The sequence below is a fragment of the Puntigrus tetrazona genome, unplaced genomic scaffold, assembly GCF_018831695.1.
Source record: "Puntigrus tetrazona isolate hp1 unplaced genomic scaffold, ASM1883169v1 S000000233, whole genome shotgun sequence".
NCBI classification, from domain to species: domain Eukaryota; kingdom Metazoa; phylum Chordata; class Actinopteri; order Cypriniformes; family Cyprinidae; genus Puntigrus; species Puntigrus tetrazona.
In genome coordinates this window covers 413252-425801 of record NW_025047901.1, presented here as the reverse complement: position 1 = coordinate 425801, position 12550 = coordinate 413252, and the positions used below count along the sequence as shown (strand labels likewise).

The window sequence follows — 12550 nt, the reverse complement described above, 5'->3', positions numbered from 1 at the left end:
TAAATGAAAAACGTGTCATTCAAGCAAATCCCCGTAAAACTGGGAAACAAAATACGACGTAAATGCATGGAAAACATGTAACATTAACTGCGTCGGTTTTAAATTTAAAACACAAGTTAAACGTGCCGTGTAAAAAAAATATTAAAGATCATCGAAGTGTTTACATTTTTGCGCTTAGGTGCAATTCGGTGCATTATTTGCTATTTCTCCAAAATCATTTATTAGCCAATTTCCGAGTGAATCTTTTTCTTCTTCTCCTTCTTCAGTACCAATGTCATTATCCCGTACGAACCGCTGGGGTCCGTGTCCTGCGTTGCTAGTTAATTTCAGCAGTCATTATAAAGCGCGCTGCGCCGCACACAACGGCACCGGAGTTACAGGCGTGTGTTTCATTAGCATAATTATCACATGTGTGCGTGTACGTCGGCAGCCAAAAAGCCCGTCCGACCGTTCACAGACGCACCTCGGTGCAAATACAGCATGCGTGCACATGCATTACATGCGGCAGCGATTTCTCATCTGTACTTATTAATTATGCATTTACCCAACAAACCTGTTCCATTCACAGGCGCATTTTAATGTGAATGACAGCTGTACGGGGCGAGCGTATCTCACACGGCCAGACAAAAGAAGGCCACGGCAGACTGACGGACAATTATAGTGCAGAGTTAGCAGAGAGAGCGATTTCAAAGTCTCTCAAACATATGAAATGAGTTGTTGTGCCGTAGCCGCAGGCGGCTTCGCTCTACTGTATATAACGGCACGCTGGGATGCCGACTGCGCAGCTACAGACGCCGTATGCATCAAATAGCTATTGATTTTCACATGTAGCACTTGTTCGGTGCAGGGGAAGGACTCTGAACAGCAATGATCTGATTATTAGCCGGCCCTCTTCATTTGCACACATCAAACGAGAGACGCTCGGCGGAGAGAGCGATGATTCCGAGCGTCTCTCGGTAAAGAGGTCAGGTCTCCGGTGAGGTAAAAGTAGCGGCGCGGCGACATATTTTTTAACTATTTTGATGCTCCGGCTTTTTGAGACAGAGGAGGAGGTGGGAAACGTTCAGTGGGATTCATTCAAAGGTGAAGGTCCGTTAAAAAAGGAAACTCTGCCTACAGAAACGCGGCTTATTGTTTCTGCGGAATTAATAATTGACGGTTGTTAAATGAATAATTTATCACGAACTGGAATAATTGTTGTATCTCTAATCTCGTTGCACATTTGCATATGAATCTTGTAAAAAATCCGCCGCTATGTGCTCCGTAAACTTCGCAGGGGTGTGAAATTTAATTTATCCTATGAAATAAAACGTGACTTTCTCCTGCAGGATTTGGCCCTCTTGTGGAAGCGTGTTTGCGTCGGTGCGTTCGCATTTTACTCGTTCTATTTTAAAATCCGCTGCTGCATATTAAATAACACGCTGTCAAATGCAATGTCCGATGTGGTCTTGTGTGATTAGGAAATAATATTAAAGTGCCTTATAAAAACGGGTCCTTCCGCTCCTGGATGCCCATTGGCCGATCACTCCTCAGTCATTCAACAGCAAAAAAACACTTCATATATCTGCATAAATACCGAATGCATTTTTGAGTAAATATTTGTGACTTTAACATTGTATGGAGTACTATCAGTTATAAAGGGAATAAAGTTTTGAACTGTGTGTGTCTGTGTATATGTTCACACACTCAGGTGTCTGTCTGTGTTTCAGACGCAGAATGAGCAAATCAACAAATATTTATATTCAGACGTGAGATGCGAATAAACGCCGTCATCGCCGTGACAACGAACATCTCTCTCTCTCTCTCTCTTAAACAGGCAGGAGAGTTGATTGTGTTTGATCCGGGCTTGTGTTGAAGTAAAAGAGCATCTTATACAATTGACGGCTACAATTAGCTGCCGATCAGAGCGGCGGAGGACAACACTTACACTCGCATTTACATGTCAGTTTGCTGAATGAAAAAAAGAGCCGTAGGATTTTCCTTTTCTGTGTTTGCTGTATAATTTGTGGAGATTTGAGAAAGAGGAGGAACGCAGAGATGCTCATTAACATGTGAAAAGAGGCAATCAGGGGCCACTGCTGAGACTATTGTCCACACTCATCCACAGAGAGAGAGAGAGAGAGAGAGAGAGAGAGAGAGAGAGAGAGAGAGAGAGAGAGAGACAGAGAGAGAGAGAGAGAGAGAGAGAGAGAGAGAGAGAGAGAGAGAGAGAGAGAGAGAGAGAGAGAGAGAGAGAGAGAGAGAGAGAGAGAGAGAGAGAGAGAGAGAGAGAGAGAGAGAGAGAGAGAGAGAGAGAGAGAGAGAGAGAGAGAGAGAGAGAGAGAGAGAGAGAGAGAGAGAGAGAGAGAGAGAGAGAGAGAGAGAGAGAGAGAGAGAGAGAGAGAGAGAGAGAGAGAGAGAGAGAGAGAGAGAGAGAGAGAGAGAGAGAGAGAGAGAGAGAGAGAGAGAGAGAGAGAGAGAGAGAGAGAGAGAGAGAGAGAGAGAGAGAGAGAGAGAGAGAGAGAGAGAGAGAGAGAGAGAGAGAGAGAGAGAGAGAGAGAGAGAGAGAGAGAGAGAGAGAGAGAGAGAGAGAGAGAGAGAGAGAGAGAGAGAGTATTATAGGGCAGAGACGAGCTGTTATCGGCTGCTCTATTGAATTGTACCTATGACTCTCTCTCTCACACACACACACACACACACACACACACACACACACACGTACCTGTTCGGAGGCCTGCCATGTACTCCAGCGAACATTTTTATCATTGCATGCCGCCGCTACCTGAGGAAATCACTAAATGGGCATCAGGAGAAGATCACACCTGTCTCTATGAAAGCACATTCAGAATCAAGCTCCTTCAGTCGTTCTTAAGGTTCAGCAAAACATCCTCTTCTGATCAAGAGTCTTTCTGTCTGTTTAGGGTTCTTGAGCTGCAGATAAACAGCTCTTTAGAGCGCTGTTAATTGAAGTAAAGCTCAAATAAAACAATAAGAATAACAAAATATTTTATATTAACTCGATTTCAATAAAAATACAATTATTTAAATGTATTAGATTGAAATCAATAACTGGAAATACATAAAAACTAAAAATGAAATATATCTGAATTATCATGCAAAAGCATATAAAAATTTACTGAAATTTACAAAAAAAAAGATTAAAACTTATTTTTAACAAAATAAATCATAAAGAGAGAATGGCATTATGGCATCAGGTCTGTCTTAGTTTTAATAATTGGTATATTTCTTTCATTTTATCAGTTTATCCTCAAGCATTTGTCTTTGGAGAGTGAAGAAGTGGCCGGCAGCAGAAGTTAATACTCTTTCATTTCACACCTGCATTGTGGGAATATCCGTGTGCATCCGCACGTGATTATTAAAGAGGAACACGCAGAAGAAGGAAGCATCAGTCAGAGTCTGTCATACTGAGCAGCATGAGAAAGTGTGTTTACTGCTCAGTGGAGTTCAACTAAACCCTTGAGCTAGTTTAACCTCTCTCTCTCTCTCTCTCTCTCTCTCTGTTTTCTCTCTCTCTCTCTCTCTCTCTCTCTCTCTCTCTCTCTCTCTCTCTCTCTCTGTCTCTCTCTCTCTCTCTCTCTCTCTCTCTCTCTCTCTCTCTCTCTCTCTCTCTCTCTCTCTCTCTCTCTCTCTCTCTCTCTCTCTCTCTCTCTCTCTCTCTCTCTCTCTCTCTCTCTCTCTCTCTCTCTCTCTCTCTGTCTGTAATTTCAATAGCATTTACAGTAAAATAATTTGACTAAAACTAAATATAAAATACCCTTTTTTTGTTGTTTTTTTTGCATGACGCACAAAACAGCATGAATTTAACAAGTATGTAATTATGACAAGTGTTCTTGCTTGGGTTTTGCCATTAAGGTGTAACTTCCACAATTAACTTTATATAAAAACAAAAAGACGTTCATGAAACGCAGCCATACAAGCAGATAAACACATTGGCATGTGACAGACAGACAGAGGGCTGTGTGAGATTTGGCAGTGAATGAGGGACAGATACAGACAGGAGCGAGAGAGAACAGATGCAGGATGATCGGCCCGGATCCCTAAAACCGTGTCAGAGTTCTGATTGGCCAGAGCTGAACGCCACGTGACCCGCCCCCTGCCAGGCCCCTCCCTCCTCAGGCCCCTGGGTGCTGATTTATTCACTATTCTGCAGAGCTGAGACGTGATTGGCTGCATTTGTGCTACTGTACATCTAAGAGGAAGATCACATCAGACCGGATACTTTTTTTTTAAACAGTGGGGATTTGCAGCTGTTTATTTGAAATACACAGCACAGATTTAAGGAAACACCGAATAATTAGGCTGTTTCTATTTTAACATGCCATCTAAAATCGTTACTTATTTATTTAAATTAAAGTGTAAAATTAAAATAGCTGGATTCCAGTGAAACAAAACGCATACAGGCTTCTCCAATCAATTAGTCCACATAAACCCCGCCCCTCTCTTACAAACCACCCATTCGGCCCCGCCCCCATTGTGAGTGCCACGCCCACATCAACACCCAGTCGACAACACACGAAAAGAGAAAAAAATTCCCAGGAGTAAACTGTGTAATGCACTACATACTGAAGAGATAACTAACATCTGAATTAACTAGTTAGTTGTTGGTTGATTAGTCAGCTAGTCATCAGCGCTTCATTTACAGTAACTTTTGTATATTTACGACTGAAGAGAGAAAGAGATCCGGATGAACAGGAAAAATCAATGCAATGTTGAAACACGAACTCCAGCACCTGTTGAGCTCTGTGTGTGTGTGTGTGTGTGTGTGTGTGTTTATACCTGACAACCTGTTCCTTTCTGTCATGCGACAAAATTTTGCAAAGCAAGGCAGGCGGTTTAATACTTTACATCCTTAGTAACACACACACACACACACACACACACACACACACACACACACACACACTGAGGTGGTCTTTATCTCTCTCACAGAAGGCTGGTTTGTATTTCAGGTGAGGCGAGAGGAGGATGACTCATTATCTCCTCATGCTCCTCTACACACACACACACACACACACACACACGACTCCAGCTCTCCATGCTAAAGAGATCAGAGTCTCAGTTCACTGGTTAAAACAAACCTGTAGGTGATTCCTCACGAACCAACCCTTCTGCTGTCTCACCGCGACCTTTGACCCCTACGATTAGCCTTGCCAGAGGAGCGCGGTTTAACGAACGGCGCTCTCGACCTCGGCTGTCAGATTCCACTAAAGTCGACATTATTAAAGATCCGCGCGCTCGTGAGAAACACACCTTAAGTAACGCGCATTAGAGCCGCGTCTGTGGAAAGACCACATTTAGCGGACGAGAAACCCCCATCCAGCGGAGGCCGTGATTGGTCATTAGGCCGATGTCACATGGTGCCTTTAACTCGTCTGCTTGATCCGATGTGCTCACAGATTACTCACACTGTGTGATCTCACTGATGTCGTGTTGTTAGTAATAAGCACGCGTCCAACAGGAAACATAATACTGTACAAAATGTATAGTATATACTGCAGTGGGTCGCACTTTATATGACCTTGACTGCTATGTGTTTATATTGTATTGGAGAACACTTCTGCTGTTATAGAGGAGGATACGGGTAAGGTTAGGGACTGGTTTAGTGGTATGGGTAGGTTAAGGGTGGGTTAATGTGTAAGGGACGGGTCAGTGTAATTCTATAATCACATATAGGTTTTTAAAATATATAGGTACAATGTAAATGTACGTACACAATAAGTGCATTTGAACCAAGTGTCTTATACTGTATTTAGTAAAGTTTTTAAAGTTTATGAAATGTGACAATATAAGCAAACACACTCATATTATAGTATAATATACCCTATAGGTGTAGAAAAAGGGCAAAGTCATTTGTTTATATTTCCACAGCAACTATAGTATGGTTCAAAAATAGCATTTACTATAAATTACTATGTACAGTAATAAAATAATACAGTAATAACAACAATATTGATCAATATTATTCCAATTAAAAATATGTGTGTAGAATATGTGTTAAACTGTGTTTTATTTCCATGCATTGTTTTATGCATCACAGAAATCACTCTAATATGATGACTTGCTGCTCGGGAAACATTTATAATTATTACGCTGAAAACTGTTGCGCTGCCAATATTTTTGTGGTTGATTCATTTATTTTTCAGGATTCTTTGATGCATAACATAAAAAAAACAGCTTTTGTTTAAATTGGAATTTTTTTGGGGCACTATAAATGTCTTTACTGTCACTTTCCATCAATTTATTGTGTCCTTGATGAAGTTCTGCGTTCTTAAAAAACAATAATAAACAAGCGACCCCACGTACTACACAATTATTAGCATTTGTACGTTATAAAAAGTTGATTTAACTCGGTTTCCTTCAGAAGCACAGACCGCAGTATTAAAATGACACGGAGCTAATCCCTGATTTGGTGATTTAGTGAAGGTTAACCAGTCTGTGTGCTTAATAAGGTGGTGTCTGACAGGTCTGTGGGGGAAGAAGGACGTTTGTCACCAGCGCAGCAGACGGCCCAGCGCTTCTTCAGCTCCACGAGGGGATCCGAGCGCTCAGCTCTGTGTGAGGACACCAGCTGGAGGTCACAGATAAACCCAGTACCTCCAAACTCCAGCAAAGAAATCAACTTCACTCCCAAAACACAGCACAGACCACTGAGAGCGAGGCCAGCACGCTCTTCACACTCAAACTTTCTACAGCACACACACACACACACACACTTCGCTCTCTTTGTATCTGCACTGTCACAGACGGACACACACACGAGCCTTTAGTCAAACTTACAGGTCATAACAGCGATGCCTTTTCTGCCGACTTCCCTGCATTTCTTTTCCCATTTTTCCAGGCCTTTGTAATATTTTTTAGCATATATCAAATATATAGTTTTCAATAATTTTATTTAGTTTTAGTTATTTTAGTAGTTCAACTAAATTCAACTAAACTTAATGGAAATGAGAAATGCTTATATTTATTATACATTTTATTTAATATTTTTAATTACGGTTTAAACTTTAATAATAAAAATACAATTCTAAGTTGTAAATAAAACAATTATTATGCACAAAATACTATTTCAGTGTTTCTACTTTAAAATGTAACTTTTAATTACATTTTATTTTAGTTCCGTCAAAAGATTTATCGTGATTAATCGCATCCAAATTATACAAATTTTACATTTGTGTTTGCTGTGTATATTTATAGGCATTTATATTTAAATTAATTAAGAAAAATGCTATGTTTATGTTTAAAAATAAATAAATAAACGATATACAATTATTTATTAAATATAGTAATATAAATGTAAATATTCAAAAATATATATACTGCATGTGTGTGTATTTAAAAAAATATACACATTACACATGTAAACTTTTTTTTTGAAAACAGAATTTACTTGAACAGAATTATGATTTAATTTAAGGGTGTTTATGAAGTATGGTGGCTTGCAACAATAACCAGCATTGACAGTAAAGTGATCAAATGGTAGTAAAAGTGATTGTATTTCATGTTAAATGCAACGATTACAAAGTAAAGCCCTTTCCAAGTTCCTCCAAACCATTTACTGAAACGTACCTGAGAAAACATCTTACAGAACCGATTTCCCCTTTTATTGTTTCCATAGGCATTGTAAAAAAATTCAGTATTCAGCAGCAAGTCCTTCCCCAAAGAATAACAGCGTGGACTATACCTCTAAAAAGGGCTGGATTGGTTCACAGCGGGAAGGTTTTCTGGACGGGAGCCGCTCACACTAAACATCTCCCCAGCGGAGCCCTAAAGAGCGTTTGACAGAAGAGCGGAAAAGTGTGTAAACGTGTGTGTTTGTCGGTGGTCCCGGTTAGCCGCGTGTTTGGCTGCTCTGACCTCCTGCCTCATAAAATATAATTTCTCACATCACCTCTGAATTACTGCCTGCTGAAACCTCGGCGGGAGCAGACGGCGGCGTTCAGAAAGGCCTGTGATTATTTTAGGCGCGAGGGCAGAGGAGCCCGCTTGGACTCTTCTCTAATTAGAAACATCAGGGCAGAACATTTACAGAGACGCCAGGAAAGAGAAACTCCTGAACGAACACATCACCTGCCCTCCAGCTGAGCTGATTCAAAGGAGTCGAATGGCGAGGAATCGAATCTTTTGAGACCAGACTTCTTTGCAACCGACTCGAATCTTTCTCTACCATTTTTTTGAAACCGAACTGAACAGAAATAACTTTTCGAGATGACCTCTGTAACCTCAAAAGTAAATGTCAAAGAGAACATCGACACCTTTGAGCGTCAGTCGTGTCTGTGAAAAGAAAGGTCAGAACATTTTCCTTTCTGGAAATCTCTTCTGTTCACTATTTGATCAAAAGATATTACTGTGCATTGCATCTATTACTTATTTTGCAGTTTATTCTAGAAAAAAATTATAATTGCAGTTTAAAATAGCTGTAAATTTAATGAGCATCTATTAAACGTATCCATTTCTATGGATTTTTAGCATCATTTCTCCAGTCTTCAGCATCACATGATCTTCAGAAATCATGATAATATACCGATTTACTGCTCGAGAAACATTTCTGATTATTATCAGTGTTCAAAACAGTTGTGCTGCACAATATTTTTGTGGAAACCGTGATATTTTATTTTTTCAGGATTCGCAGATGACCAGAAGGCTCAGTTTAAAGCGTCCTTGGTGAATAAAAAGTATTTGAAAAACCACTTTTCAGCTTCAACTTTCAACTTTTCGACGTCAGCGTGACAATTTCAAAATGCACCCAGTCACCCAGAAAACGGCACGAGCGTTTCTCTACGCAAACTGACCCTAAAGCTGAAGTTTGGCCGCGTCTCCCGCAATCCACGAAGATTCGCTGAGTTTTAAAACCAGCTCTCTCCGGCACCGCAGGTGCAGACGGATCCGGAATAAACCCTCGTCACACACAGAAGGATCACAGCAGATCCGAGTGTGTGTGTGTGTGTGTGTGTGTGTGTGTGTGTGTGTGTGTGTGTGCGTGTGGCAAGTTCAGTCAGAATAAAACGCTCACCTTCTTCTCCACCTACAGACGTGTCTTTGAAGCGATTGCATAATGTCAGAGGAGGGATTTCGTAAATATCTGCGGAGCATCAGTGAAAGCGTGCCGGAGTTAAGCGGCTCTGGTGTTCCTGCCTCTTTGAAATGCAGATTACGAGTCTATCAACTGTCACCTGCGCCGAGAGAGGCAGGTTAGATCGCTATCCCACTCTGGCAAATCACTCCTCATGTCTGTATTGTTCAGGAACGCCGGTTTGATCTCTTTATCCCGGCTCCGAATCTGACGTTTGAGGTAAGAGCGCTCAGCTCCACCTCAGAAAAGAATCAATTTCCAGGAGAAGACATCAATCCGACAAACTCTTTACCCAAACAGCGTTACATAAGAGCGCTGGTGTTTCCTCGCCAGTATTCTCTCTGTTCTCTGAGATTAACACTGTTTTAGCAGAATCGTCCCCGTTAGCGTCTCCTGTATTATTCAAGGCGCCGTTTCATGTGCGTTCGAGGACTTCTGCTTTTAAATATTAGCCGGTTAGTAAAGGTTGAGCGTTGAATAAAACATTAAAAGTCACGGTAATCGGAGCTCTCGCTGAGCAGTGCGTCGGGAAAGTTACTTTTTAAAGAAATGCATTGCAGTGTTTAAAAAGGTAACTAATTGTGTCGCTTCTTTTGTGTGGAAAGTCACTTTTGCGTCGCGTTTTCTCGTCCGGGCAAGGCTTGCTTGTTTGATTCTCGTGTAGAAAAAAAAAATTCAGATCAAAAGTCAAATGAGTAGTTCTGCAAAAATATTATGTTTATTTCAAGTCGTCTAAATGAAGTTCTTAGCATGCACATATATTTACTGTAGGAAATGTACTAGATATCTTCATGGAATGTGATCTTTACTTAATATCCTAATGATTTTTGACATAAAAAAATCAATCATTTTGATCCGTACATGTATTTTTGGCTAGTGCTCAAACAAACAATATCCCATCAAAAGTCATCTCTGGCAATGTATTTAAAAGCATGCTAATATTACACAGAAACCAGGCCTGTTTTCTCTCTCTCTAAGTTTCTTCGGGAACGTGTACTGTCTTCATTATTAGACAGAGGTGAAAGGTCAAACCGAACCGAACCGAGTCGTGTTTGCGTGAAGCCTGCAAAAATCATACGCATACGATGACTGATAAAACTTCTGGGATCAATGTGCTCACGTTCATATTAGTTTAGGAAACCAAGACATGTTTATGTTAGCAGACTACTACTATACAGTCACTTGAGAAGAGAAATTAAAAATAAATAAATTAATTAATTAATTAAGTGTTGATAAAAAAGAGAAGAGCTTTCGCTTTAAACTAGAAAAAAGTAAAACATTATTTAGACTGGAAAGCAAGACATTTAACTCCAATAAACATTGAGAAGGAAAATCATTTTTTGCAGAGTAGTTTTAAACAGTTTCAAATCTGAAACGCAGCCGCTATGACAAGAAGAAGAAAAAAAAGAGAGAAAAAAACTTTAGTGTAGAGTCTGTTGAAAATGATGCCACTTAATGCCTCAATCGAAACTATAAATATTTCTTTCAAAATATTGAATGCCGCGAACCTCACAAATCCAGTGAGCAGGTCTTCATCAAAGCGCTCACATTAAACACAATTTGGTTTTCCAGAACGTGAGTAAAAAGCACTAAACCCTGACTCCTTTGTGAGTTTGTGAGGTTGTGAAGACGAGTCGGTTCGGCCGCTGTCGTGTTTCACGCGTGGACCCAATAAACTTCAGGAAAACCTAGGAGTGCTTCCAACCAAGACGTAGCTGCATGACTGAGCTCGTGACGTTTATGACATTAAATCTTGAACTAAATGGCATTAAATCTTGCTTGAATATAGCTATGTTTAGTTGAAAGACCTTTGCTATCGCTGCTATCAAAGTTTGTCCAGTTTCCAAAAGAAATGCCCGAAAGAATCACATTAAACAACAAATTGAGGTTGGATAGCAGTTTTTCGGTCTCTTCCTGTAAATTCAAACAAGCTTGTGTGAAACACTACCTGACCAACCTCACACACACACACACACACACACACACACACACACACACACACACACACACAGCTACCTGCTTGTCTGGGACTGAGTCCAGAACTCTTTTCCCAGAATTCTCTTCCTCGCTCTGGCACAAGGGTCGTAAAGCTGTCAGTGCTCTTGTAGGCCCAGTCACCTCTGCTATTGTTACAAGGAGGAACAAGCTACCACACACACACACACACACACACTCACACACACGTCCGCTCTCCCTCCGGGTCTTTGGAAGCTGAGGTGGATGATTGGATCAGTCTGTGGAATCTGCTCTAATAAGATCCAGTTCATAATAACAGCTCTGCAGATCACGGCACACTAACACTGCTCTTACAGCCAACCGTACCGCTAGGTGACGGACAGCAGCAGAATCACAAATCAGATGCTGTTTACAACTCCATACAGAATCAGTTCAAAGATTCATTTAAACATTCTAGTCCTGGAGCCTCAACTCATCTACAACTCGTCTTTTTTTGTGATTACAATAACTAGGTAAATAAAATAAACTAGGTATTTAGCACAAATCTAGCCCTTAACCTAAGCTACCGCATATTACTGTGAAGGTAAACGCAAGTGTGCATACTGTAAAATAAAGTGCACTTGTCTACTATTTAGCCTGCTTCTAGTACGTCTGGTTAAAGTAAAGTCTAATAAAGCTGTAATTGTGAATAATGGGTATTGTTTTCTCTTTGACTTGCACGTGTTCCTCTTTTTGCAAGCAGCTTTGGATAAAAGCATTGGCAAAATAAATAAGCATAAAAGTAAATCTATTGCATTCCTGGACACGCCCACATCACAACAACAACAACAACAAAGTAAACACTCTTTGCTGGAAATAGTCATCAGTTATTGAAAAAAAACTGAATTCAGGCAACTTTGTAAAATATGGACTAGACTGACCACGTTTAACGGTATTTACTGTTTACTAATGTATAACTTATTAACTTATTAACTTAATAACCTTTGATAGTTGCGGCTAACTGCAAATCACACCATATTTACTGTAGTAAAAAATATCGGTTATCACTGCACAAGTAGCCTGTGGTGTTCTTTATAAATTGTGGGTTATGTTTTCAATCCGTTTGAGAGATTTTCAGTGTTTGTTCATACTTTATAAAAACAGAAAATTACGCTTGTCAACACAACTAAATGTTTATGTTGTCTGAAGATGTGTGTAGACGTGCAATATCAGCACACACACACACACACACACACACACACACACACCACGCCTCTTCCGTTTTATTGCTGTGTTATTCTAATACTGGCATTACTATGGTAACGAGGTGATTTCTTGGACTCCGGTGCAGGTGCTAATGCACACGAGAGGCTTATATTATGAAATATTATTATGTTCTATTTAAACATCCTGTAGATGTTGTATTTGTCCCCTGATTCGTGCGCTCTCAGCTTTATGAGTCACTGTCAGCGGAGCGTGTCTTACAGTGTTATTCAAGACTTCGCTCGGAGACCGTGATATAACACAACACGATACTCCCTCTGC

The 12550-nt window shown here is 40.4% G+C and overlaps 1 long non-coding RNA gene across 1 annotated transcript; it reads left to right on the top strand.

Annotated features, from left to right (window-relative positions):
* The first annotated feature begins 7299 nt into the window (after positions 1-7299).
* Positions 7300-8687, top strand: LOC122333277. The gene is made up of 2 exons (XR_006248611.1): positions 7300-8285; positions 8621-8687. It is a non-coding gene; the product is annotated as an uncharacterized LOC122333277 (long non-coding RNA).
* Positions 8688-12550: the final 3863 nt, after the last annotated feature.